This window comes from Triturus cristatus, chromosome 3_2, assembly GCF_964204655.1.
Source record: "Triturus cristatus chromosome 3_2, aTriCri1.1, whole genome shotgun sequence".
Classification (NCBI taxonomy): domain Eukaryota; kingdom Metazoa; phylum Chordata; class Amphibia; order Caudata; family Salamandridae; genus Triturus; species Triturus cristatus.
The window spans coordinates 1,065,388,410-1,065,401,425 of record NC_140584.1 but is presented as its reverse complement, the minus strand read 5'-3'; positions in this window follow the sequence as shown (position 1 = coordinate 1,065,401,425).

The following is a 13,016-nucleotide window of genomic DNA, read 5'->3' as shown; positions in this document are numbered from 1 at the left end:
TTATTATAGACTGGAGTGGTAATAGTAAATTATTTATGGTCACTGTCCAGCACCTACTCTAATTTTTTTAGACTGGAGTGGGAATAGTAAATGATTTATGGTCAGTGTCCAGCACCTACTCTAATTTATTATAGACTGGAGTGGGAATAGTAAATTATTTATGGTTAGTGTCCAGCACCTACTCTAATTTATTGTAGACTGGAGTGGTAATAGTAAATTATTTATGGTCACTGTCCAGCACCTACTCTAATTTTTTATAGACTGGAGTGGGAATAGTAAATTATTTATGGTCAGTGTCCAGCACCTACTCTAATTTATTATAGACTGGAGTGGGAATAGTAAATTTTTTATGGTTAGTGTCCAGCACCTACTCTAATTTATTATAGACTGGAGTGGGAATAGTAAATTATTTATGGTCACTGTCCAGCACCTACTCTAATTTTTTATAGACTGGAGTGGGAATAGTAAATTATTTATGGTCAGTGTCCAGCACCTACTCTAATTTTTTATAGACTGGAGTGGGAATAGTAAATTATTTATGGTCACTGTCCAGCACCTACTCTAATTTTTTATAGACTGGAGTGGGAATAGTAAATTATTTATGGTCAGTGTCCAGCACCTACTCTAATTTATTATAGACTGGAGTGGGAATAGTAAATTATTTATGGTTAGTGTCCAGCACCTACTCTAATTTATTATAGACTGGAGTGGGAATAGTACATTATTTATGGTCACTGTCCAGCACCTACTCTAATTTATTATAGACTGGAGTGGGAATAGTAAATTATTTATGGTCACTGTCCAGCACCTACTCTAATTTATTATAGACTGGAGTGGGAATAGTAAATTATTTATGGTCAGTGTCCAGCACCTACTCTAATTTATTATAGACTGGAGTGGGAATAGTAAATTATTTATGGTCAGTGTCAAGCATCTACTTTAATTTATTATAGACTGGAGTGGGAATAGTAAATTATTTATGGTCACTGTCCAGCACCTACTCTAATTTATTATAGACTGGAGTGGGAATAGTAAATTATTTATGGTCACTGTCCAGCACCTACTCTAATTTATTATAGACTGGAGTGGGAATAGTAAATTATTTATGGTCAGTGTCCAGCACCTACTCTAATTTATTATAGACTGGAGTGGGAATAGTAAATTATTTATGGTTAGTGTCCAGCACCTACTCTAATTTATTATAGACTGGAGTGGGAATAGTAAATTATTTATGGTCACTGTCCAGCACCTACTCTAATTTTTTATAGACTGGAGTGGGAATAGTAAATTATTTATGGTCAGTGTCCAGCACCTACTTTAATTTATTATACACTGGAGTGGGAATAGTAAATTATTTATGGTTAGTGTCCAGCACCTACTCTAATTTATTATAGACTGGAGTGGGAATAGTAAATTATTTATGGTCAGTGTCCAGCACCTATTCTAATTTATTATAGACTGGAGTGGTAATAGTAAATTATTTATGGTCACTGTCCAGCACCTACTCTAATTTTTTATAGACTGGAGTGGGAATAGTAAATTATTTATGGTCAGTGTCCAGCACCTACTCTAATTTATTATAGACTGGAGTGGGAATAGTAAATTTTTTATGGTTAGTGTCCAGCACCTACTCTAATTTATTATAGACTGGAGTGGGAATAGTAAATTATTTATGGTCACTGTCCAGCACCTACTCTAATTTTTTATAGACTGGAGTGGGAATAGTAAATTATTTATGGTCACTGTCCAGCACCTACTCTAATTTTTTATAGACTGGAGTGGGAATAGTAAATTATTTATGGTCAGTGTCCAGCACCTACTCTAATTTATTATAGACTGGAGTGGGAATAGTAAATTATTTATGGTTAGTGTCCAGCACCTACTCTAATTTATTATAGACTGGAGTGGGAATAGTAAATTATTTATGGTCAGTGTCCAGCACCTACTCTAATTTATTATAGACTGGAGTGGTAATAGTAAATTATTTATGGTCACTGTCCAGCACCTACTCTAATTTTTTATAGACTGGAGTGGGAATAGTACATTATTTATGGTCACTGTCCAGCACCTACTCTAATTTATTATAGACTGGAGTGGGAATAGTAAATTATTTATGGTCACTGTCCAGCACCTACTCTAATTTATTATAGACTGGAGTGGGAATAGTAAATTATTTATGGTCAGTGTCCAGCACCTACTCTAATTTATTATAGACTGGAGTGGGAATAGTAAATTATTTATGGTCAGTGTCAAGCATCTACTTTAATTTATTATAGACTGGAGTGGGAATAGTAAATTATTTATGGTCACTGTCCAGCACCTACTCTAATTTATTATAGACTGGAGTGGGAATAGTAAATTATTTATGGTCACTGTCCAGCACCTACTCTAATTTATTATAGACTGGAGTGGGAATAGTAAATTATTTATGGTCAGTGTCCAGCACCTACTCTAATTTATTATAGACTGGAGTGGGAATAGTAAATTATTTATGGTTAGTGTCCAGCACCTACTCTAATTTATTATAGACTGGAGTGGGAATAGTAAATTATTTATGGTCACTGTCCAGCACCTACTCTAAGTTTTTTATAGACTGGAGTGGGAATAGTAAATTATTTATGGTCAGTGTCCAGCACCTACTCTAAATTATTATAGACTGGAGTGGGAATAGTAAATTATTTATGGTTAGTGTCCAGCACCTACTCTAATTTATTGTAGACTGGAGTGGTAATAGTAAATTATTTATGGTCACTGTCCAGCACCTACTCTAATTTTTTATAGACTGGAGTGGGAATAGTAAATTATTTATGGTCAGTGTCCAGCACCTACTCTAATTTATTATAGACTGGAGTGGGAATAGTAAATTATTTATGGTTAGTGTCCAGCACCTACTCTAATTTATTATAGACTGGAGTGGGAATAGTAAATTATTTATGGTCAGTGTCCAGCACCTACTCTAATTTATTATAGACTGGAGTGGTAATAGTAAATTATTTATGGTCACTGTCCAGCACCTACTCTAATTTTTTATAGACTGGAGTGGGAATAGTACATTATTTATGGTCACTGTCCAGCACCTACTCTAATTTATTATAGACTGGAGTGGGAATAGTAAATTATTTATGGTCACTGTCCAGCACCTACTCTAATTTATTATAGACTGGAGTGGGAATAGTAAATTATTTATGGTCAGTGTCCAGCACCTACTCTAATTTATTATAGACTGGAGTGGGAATAGTAAATTATTTATGGTCAGTGTCAAGCATCTACTTTAATTTATTATAGACTGGAGTGGGAATAGTAAATTATTTATGGTCACTGTCCAGCACCTACTCTAATTTATTATAGACTGGAGTGGGAATAGTAAATTATTTATGGTCACTGTCCAGCACCTACTCTAATTTATTATAGACTGGAGTGGGAATAGTAAATTATTTATGGTCAGTGTCCAGCACCTACTCTAATTTATTATAGACTGGAGTGGGAATAGTAAATTATTTATGGTTAGTGTCCAGCACCTACTCTAATTTATTATAGACTGGAGTGGGAATAGTAAATTATTTATGGTCACTGTCCAGCACCTACTCTAATTTTTTATAGACTGGAGTGGGAATAGTAAATTATTTATGGTCAGTGTCCAGCACCTACTTTAATTTATTATACACTGGAGTGGGAATAGTAAATTATTTATGGTTAGTGTCCAGCACCTACTCTAATTTATTATAGACTGGAGTGGGAATAGTAAATTATTTATGGTCAGTGTCCAGCACCTATTCTAATTTATTATAGACTGGAGTGGTAATAGTAAATTATTTATGGTCACTGTCCAGCACCTACTCTAATTTTTTATAGACTGGAGTGGGAATAGTAAATTATTTATGGTCAGTGTCCAGCACCTACTCTAATTTATTATAGACTGGAGTGGGAATAGTAAATTATTTATGGTTAGTGTCCAGCACCTACTCTAATTTATTGTAGACTGGAGTGGTAATAGTAAATTATTTATGGTCACTGTCCAGCACCTACTCTAATTTTTTATAGACTGGAGTGGGAATAGTAAATTATTTATGGTCAGTGTCCAGCACCTACTCTAATTTATTATAGACTGGAGTGGGAATAGTAAATGTTTTATGGTTAGTGTCCAGCACCTACTCTAATTTATTATAGACTGGAGTGGGAATAGTAAATTATTTATGGTCACTGTCCAGCACCTACTCTAATTTTTTATAGACTGGAGTGGGAATAGTAAATTATTTATGGTCAGTGTCCAGCACCTACTCTAATTTTTTATAGACTGGAGTGGGAATAGTAAATTATTTATGGTCACTGTCCAGCACCTACTCGAATTTTTTATAGACTGGAGTGGGAATAGTAAATTATTTATTGTCAGTGTCCAGCACCTACTCTAATTTATTATAGACTGGAGTGGGAATAGTAAATTATTTATGGTTAGTGTCCAGCACCTACTCTAATTTATTATAGACTGGAGTGGGAATAGTAAATTATTTATGGTCAGTGTCCAGCACCTACTCTAATTTATTATAGACTGGAGTGGTAATAGTAAATTATTTATGGTCACTGTCCAGCACCTACTCTAATTTTTTATAGACTGGAGTGGGAATAGTAAATTATTTATGGTCACTGTCCAGCACCTACTCTAATTTATTATAGACTGGAGTGGGAATAGTAAATTATTTATGGTCACTGTCCAGCACCTACTCTAATTTATTATAGACTGGAGTGGGAATAGTAAATTATTTATGGTCAGTGTCCAGCACCTACTCTAATTTATTATAGACTGGAGTGGGAATAGTAAATTATTTATGGTCAGTGTCAAGCATCTACTTTAATTTATTATAGACTGGAGTGGGAATAGTAAATTATTTATGGTCACTGTCCAGCACCTACTCTAATTTATTATAGACTGGAGTGGGAATAGTAAATTATTTATGGTCACTGTTCAGCACCTACTCTAATTTATTATAGACTGGAGTGGGAATAGTAAATTATTTATGGTCAGTGTCCAGCACCTACTCTAATTTATTATAGACTGGAGTGGGAATAGTAAATTATTTATGGTCAGTGTCAAGCATCTACTTTAATTTATTATAGACTGGAGTGGGAATAGTAAATTATTTATGGTCACTGTCCAGCACCTACTCTAATTTATTATAGACTGGAGTGGGAATAGTAAATTATTTATGGTCACTGTCCAGCACCTACTCTAATTTATTATAGACTGGAGTGGGAATAGTAAATTATTTATGGTCAGTGTCCAGCACCTACTCTAATTTATTATAGACTGGAGTGGGAATAGTAAATTATTTATGGTCAGTGTCAAGCATCTACTTTAATTTATTATAGACTGGAGTGGGAATAGTAAATTATTTATGGTCACTGTCCAGCAACTACTCTAATTTATTATAGACTGGAGTGGGAATAGTAAATTATGTATGGTCAGTGTCAAGCATCTACTTTAATTTATTATAGACTGGAGTGGGAATAGTAAATTATTTATGGTCACTGTCCAGCAACTACTCTAATTTATTATAGACTGGAGTGGGAATAGTAAATTATTTATGGTCAGTGTCAAGCATCTACTTTAATTTATTATAGACTGGAGTGGGAATAGTATGGTATTTAATGAAATTAAATTACATTAATATAGCAATAATAATAATATTTTTAAGTGAATATTATTTGTATTTTATTATTATATATTGGATTTGTACTAATTAATTCAATATTTATAGTTTAGGATAATAAATACATGTAAAGTTTTAGGTGCCGATTAGGATCCTGGAAAAAATTTCCCCAACCGAATTGAATCTGGACTTTTTTCCGTACAAATGGTAAAAGCGCCGTACAAACTGCCAATTACGATTCGTATGGGAAAAAGTCCATACAAATCGCATTGGGAAAATTCCCCCACACTTCCTCGGGTCGGGAAAAGTCTCCGACACGTCCCCGGACATTTTTACGTACAAATGGGAAAAACTGAAGTCCCAATGCGCAATTACGATCCGTCCCATCCGTCCGATTGTACAACTGTATGGAAAAAAGACCGTCCGGAGCGAACTCCCATAGCAACCATGGAGATGTCCAAACAAGTGCCTGGTACGCGCCGTACCCCCCCCGCCCCCCGTATGTTCGCGCCGTACCCGCAGCCCCCCCCGCGGATGGGCGCGCCGTACCCCCAGCCCCCCGTATGTACGGAGCGTACCCCCGTACCCCCAGCCCCCCGTATGTACGGAGCGTACCCCCACCCCCATATGTACGGAGCGTACCCCCCAGCCCCCCGTATGTACGGAGCGTACCCCCACCCCCATATGTACGGAGCGTACCCCCCAGCCCCCCGTATGTACGGAGCGTACCCCCGTACCCCCCAGCCCCCCGTATGTACGGAGCGTACCCCCACCCCCATATGTATGGTGCGGACCCCCAGCGCGTAGTGCTGGGGGTCCGCACCGTACATACGGGGGTGGGGGTACGCTCCATACATACGGGGGGCTGGGGGGTACGGGGGTATGCTCCGTACATATGGGGGGCTGGGGGGTACGGGGGTACGCTCCGTACATACGGGGGGCTGGGGGGTACGCTCCGTACATACGGGGGGCTGGGGGGTACGGGGGTACGCTCCGTACATACGGGGGCTGGGGGGTATGGGGGTACGCTCCGTACATACGGGGGCTGGGGGGTACGCTCCGTACATACGGGGGCTGGGGGGTACGGGGGTACGCTCCGTACATATGGGGGTGGGAGTACGCTCCGTACATACGGGGGGCTGGGGGGTACGGGGGTACGCTCCGTACATACGGGGGGCTGGGGGGTACGGGGGTATGCTCCGTACATACGGGGGGCTGGGGGGTATGCTCCGTACATACGGGGGGCTGGGGGGTACGGGGGTACGCTCCGTACATATGGGGGTGGGGGTACGCTCCGTACATACAGGGGGCTGGGGGGTACGGGAGTACGCTCCATACATACGGGGGGCTGGGGGGTACGGGGGTATGCTCCATACATACGGGGGGCTGGGGGGTACGCTCCGTACATATGGGGGTGGGGGGGGGGGTACGGCGCGTACCGGGCCCCCTAATCAGCTCGCATCGCTGCGTACTTAGCTTTTCCGGCACTTTTTAGGTGGCGTAAAAATTTTCCCATCCGGACTGCAGTCGGTGCGAATCGTAATTGCTGGTACGTAAAAACATGCCTAACTCCGTCCGGACGTCACGTCCGCGGTGTCCCGGATCACATTTGTGTATATTTTTCTGTCGGTTGGTCTTTTTTCCGATTCGTACGGGAATGGTGTTTCCGAACGAATCGTAATTGCATGTTTGTAAAGTTTTACAACCCGGTACGAGTCAGACGGAGAAAAAGCTCCGACCCACGGTTTGTACCGGGTTTTTCCAGGATCGTAATCGGCCCCTTAATGTGATATGTTTGGAATATTTAATATTATTATTAGGAAAAATATATGAATATTTTGTATTGGAATAATGGGTAATGGCATTCTGTAATTTTATAATATTTATTGATTTTTATTTTTTTATAAAAAAAATATTCTATATGTTAAATATTCATAATAGAAGATCAATATTAATAATCAGAGAAACACAATTAATAAGACAAGAACATGGTTTTTATTGTAGTTTTTTAAATTTGTTATTGTTTATTCATTTGAGTAATATCATTCAGAAATAGCATTATTTACATTGTAATTAAATTCAAACATATTGAATATAGGTGAGAACAAATTTTATGTACATTTAGTATATTTTCTAACATTTTTTAGTAAATTAAAAATATTATTAATAATGTTGTACAATGTAGTGTTTTAAATTAAATTTAACATAGCAATAGGTTTTGTAAATCTTTATACAAAACTTTTGGCAAATATTTTCATATATAAACATTTTAATATTTGTAGTACAAACATGTTATGCCTTTTTTATTAATATTAATATGTAAAATATTAATATTAATTATTTTTACAATGTTTTCAAAACAAACATTTTTTTAACATAAATAAAATTTTAGCATTCATGCAAAAAATTTGTAACAATTTCTCATACATTGTTCTGTAGTATTATATTTTTAGAAATTATAATAAAAAATATTTTACATTTTTTAATATTTATTTATATAATTTTAATCATTAGGAACATTTGTTGACAATTTGTAGGTAAATGAAAAAAATAGGTCTATTTTTGCTAAATTATATAAAATATTTGTGTGTGAATTTACTGTTTTACCTGATTTAATTAGGGCTTTTTAGTATAGTTAAATGTTTTATTATGTTTTGGGCACTCTATTTTGTAACCCGGTAATGTTGTTTTGGGTCATTTGGTTTGAAGGGAAGCTCGCGGTTGGGAGTTACTTCGCGTCGTGAAAGGTAAGGTTTGTTTTATATGTTTTAGATGGTTTTAAACTTTATTTTAAGCCTAGTTAGATAATGTTTAGTGTAGCTGTACATATATTAGTTATATTTTTTTTTTTTTTTTTTTTTAACTTTTTTTATTGAGTTTTGAAAAACATAACAATGCAAGCATATCGGCTGTGCAGATCTTTAGGAACAAGTGCGGAGATACATCAGTACACTCCCCCCTCATATACAAACAGTAGTACAACTTCATGGCAGCAGACCATAGAAAGACCCCCCTTCAAGAGCCAACTCGTCTCATCCGCCCGTGTCCACCAAAGGGACATGACGCAGTCAGGACTCCCCAACCATGTGCAGCGGGTACCCACATTGTCGGCTCAGCTCCCCCAGTGCAGCCCGCCCCGAGAGTGCATATTCACCCAATTCCCAACAGGGAGGACTACCAGAGCTACCCCACTCCCGTAGGCACTATTCCGGAACTGGTTCGCGGTGGGGAAGAGCTCGGGAGGTTAGCGATATAGGTCTTGTAGGGGCCCCAGATATCCTTGGGACGCGCAACTGCAGGGAGGAGACTGGCGTATATCTCGCTGTTTGTGCTGCAATAAGCCATAGACGTGAGCCATGTCCCGGCTGTGGGGGCCGTTCTACCGCCCCAATGTTTTGCCACCTCACGCTTGGCGAGTAGTAGGCCCAGGGAGGCTAGCCTGCGGACGTTCTTGGGGAAGTTCACTGTATAGCCCAATAACGCAACCTCAGGAGTGGGAACCAGCGTGAGCTCCAACATAGCGCCAAGGATCTCGTGTATCTGTGTCCAGTATAATTGCAGTCTGGGGCACGTCCAGGACAGGTGTGCAAAGTCAGCGTGTGGTGCAGCGCATTTCCAACATGTGTGCAGGCGCGCAGGGTCAATGGCATGGAGCCTAGCTGGGGTCATGTAGCAGCGGCGAAGAAATTTATAATGGAGGAGCTTATGTCGACTATTGAGCGAGATCGCGTTAGTGACTTTGCAACAAGCGGTCCATTGTTCATCTGTGATCGGCCTACCCAAATCTGCCTCCCAGGCCGCTCGCAGTCGGCCATCCTCACATGGAACCAGCGCCGCGCATGCCTTGTAAAGCTTAGATACCATATGGGCACCCGAGTCCTTGTCAATGAGGAGAGTTAGAGGCTCAAAGGATGCTGGCTCGAGAGGGAATCCCGCAATGTCTGAACGAGCCGCACAATAAAGCCGACGCAGGACAAATTTGTCCATGAACGTGGCCTCCCCAAAGCGCTCCTCCTCCGAGACCGAAAAAATGTGGCCCCCAGGGTAGAGGTCCCCGATCTTAGTAAGGTGAAACTTAGTCAAAGTACGCTGAACCAGCGCCTCCCCCGTGCCAGACAGCAATCCGGGGTTAGGAAGTGGAAGAGAAGAGGAGTAGAGGAGAGGCTGGGCTAGATAGCGAGTAAGACGGTGCCACGCCCAGTTTGTGGTGGACACCGTTTGAATATCAACTGGGTCCCGGGGAACCCCCTTTGGTAACACAGCCGCTAAACGGCCCGGGAGAACGAAATCCGCCTCGGGACGCAGGAACGGAATACGAGCGTCAGGGTGGTACCAGGCATAGGCATGCGCACATTGCGCAACCAGATAGTACAAATACAGATCCGGTACCCCGAGGCCGCCCCTATCAGGAGGAAGCGTGAGGGTCCTCCAACCGATCCGGGGGTGCTTCCCGCCCCACACCAGCCTGATCAGCTGGGATCGCAGCGTGGTGAAGAAGGCCCGGGTGATGGGGACGGGGATATTATTGAAGAGGTATAAAAATCTAGGGAGAACTATCATTTTTATGATTGCAATTCTGGCCGACATAGACAGTGGGAGTCTCAACCATCCCTCCACCTGTGTCTCCAGCCTGTCCAAAGCGCGGCCATAGTTGAGGCGGATAAGTTCGTCCGTGTTAAGATGGATCTGTACGCCCAGGTACCGAACCGAGTCAGAGCACCACTCCAACGGGTACTCGCACTGCCATGGGGAGGTGCTGCTGGTTAATGGGAAGATTACGGACTTATGCCAGTTGATGCCCAGCCCGGAGTGTGCGCCGAAACGAAGGATCTCCCGTATTAGGGGGGCTAGGTTGACCTGCGGTTCTCTTACATACAGTATGGTGTCATCTGCGTAGAGGGACGCGAGCAAGGGACCCGTCCGGAACTGGAGACCTCTGTGGAGATGGCGCTCCTGGAAATGGCGGATCAAGGGGTCCATGGCCAAAATGAACAGTAGTGGTGAGAGTGGACAGCCCTGCCGCGTGCCACGCGTTAAAGAGAAGGGACAGGACAGTGTGCCATTGATACGCAATCGGGCCATGGGGCGGCTATACAAAAGCCTCGTAGTGGCAAGGAAGTTCTCCGGCATGCCCATACGTTGCATGACAGAGAGAAAGAAAGGCCATTCTAGAGTGTCGAAGGCTTTCTCGGTATCCAGGAGGACCGCCGCCGCAGGCGTGGCAGGGTTAATTCTATGTAGGACCTTGAAAAGCGTTCGCAGATTTAAAGACGTAGAGCGGCGCGGGACAAAGCCCGACTGGACGGGCGAAATGATAAATTCCATCAATTGAGAGAGCCTGTTGGCCACTATCTTTGCCAGGATCTTGTAGTCAAAGTTTAAAAGGGAGAGGGGCCGATAGGAACTACACAACGTCGGGTCCTTGTTTGGCTTTGGAAGGAGGACTATCACCGCCTCGCTGAGGGTAGCCGGAAGGGAGCCGCGCTCCAGAGCCTCCGCATACACCTCTATCAGTTGTGGCGCCAGCTGATCAGAGAAAGCCTTATAAAAATCCCCCGGAGAAGCCATCGAGGCCGGGGGCTGTGGACCCTCGAAGCACCTTAATCGCCCCGCGCACCTCCGCAACAGTTATAGGCTCCGCCATGAACTCCTGCATGCCCTTATCGAGGAACACAAGTGCGATTTCCGACAAGTAGGCAGCACGAGAGGCTGGGGATTCCCCCAACTTGGTCTTGTACAGGTCGGAGAAGTAGGACAGGAATTCGTTTCTGATCGCTGTGGGAGTTGTGCGGAGCGAGCCATCTACGCCCCTCACCTCGACTATCAAGGACTTACCATACGGAGGCCTCAAAGCCTGAGCCAGTGTGCGTCCCGGCCTGTCTCCCTCACCATATCTACGCGCCGTCTGGTACTTCCCAAGATACAGAATCTCCCTGTCCGCAGCCTCCCGGAAGTCAGTCAGGAGGCGAAGCCGCGTAGCGGCCACGTCCCCATCCCGCCCACGCTGCGCATCGGCATCAATCAACTCTAGCTGTGCCTCCAGTTGCTTAATGGTTGCGCGCAGCGCCTTCAAAACCCCAGAGTGCTTGGCTATGCAAACCCCCCTGATGTAGGCCTTAAACCCCTCCCAGAGCGCAGCCTGTGAGTCTACAGATCCTGTATTAATCGTGAAGTAGTCCTCTATCGCTTCGGAAATCTCGTGGACAAATAAGTCATCCAGCAGTGCTCTCCCAGGGAATCGCCACTGCCGCTCAAAACCCTCGGGGCGCGGGACATCCAAGCAGAGCAAGACAGGGGAGTGGTCTGAGTACGTTCTAGGGAGAGTAAGGAGCCCACTAAACCATGGGGACAGGCCCGGGGACAGCAGCCAATAGTCAAGTCTGGTCCAGGTGTTGTGTTGCCCCGAGAAATGTGTGTAGTCAGTGGTGTTTGGGTTGCGCCTGCGCCAAATATCTACTAGGGAGAACTGTTGACAAAGGTCCAAAAGAGCTCGCCGCGCCCTGGGCTTGGAAGGAGCAGCCCCAGATGTGCTATCCAAGGCAGTATCTAGCAATAAGTTAAAGTCGCCGCCAAGAATGAGGCCCGCTGGTTCAAGCGTCGCAAGCTGGGCAGTCAGCGCATGAAAAAATTCCGGGGAATCAGTGTTAGGGGCATACACACACACCAGGACGATCGCATGACCCATCAACACCCCTTGTACTATGCAGAAGCGACCCTCAGGATCCCCCCGGAACAGCTGGCAGTGAAACGGGACTCTCCTGTGAATCAGCACCGCGGTGCCTCGGGCGTAGTTGCTAAAATTGGAGAAGTATCTGTGGGCGCCCCAGGAAGCTGCAAAGCGAGCGGGAACAGATGTGTGTAAATGCGTTTCTTGCAGGAAGGCAATGTCGACCTTGTGTCGATTCAGATAGTGTAGTACCTGCTTACATTTCCGTTGATTGTTCAGGCCTCTGACGTTCCAAGACATGAGTGAAAGACCAAGGGGGGCTTCATGTAAGCCTATGTGTACCGTTGCTGCCATACCCCTAACAATGAGAGCAGGAAAGCAGAAGCGTCTCCGTGTATCCGCAAAGTTACTGTCTGACCAGCCATGTCAAGAATATCCAAACTACCCACCCCATCCCCCCACCCCCCACCCAGCCACATCACGCAAACGTGAGGCAAACCCCAACCTGTGGAAGAAAAGCGAAGTTTCAAATAGCAATACCAATGATATACAATTAAACAAAAAAAAGGCATTGTAAGCCAAAAATGCTCCCGGCGGTGTCAACCAAAGGGGAATGGCAACGACCCGCCGCCGACCCAGCACCACAAGAAAAAACAGGGACATAGCAAAGTGTCTCAAACGTTCCCATTGCAAACAGACAGAAA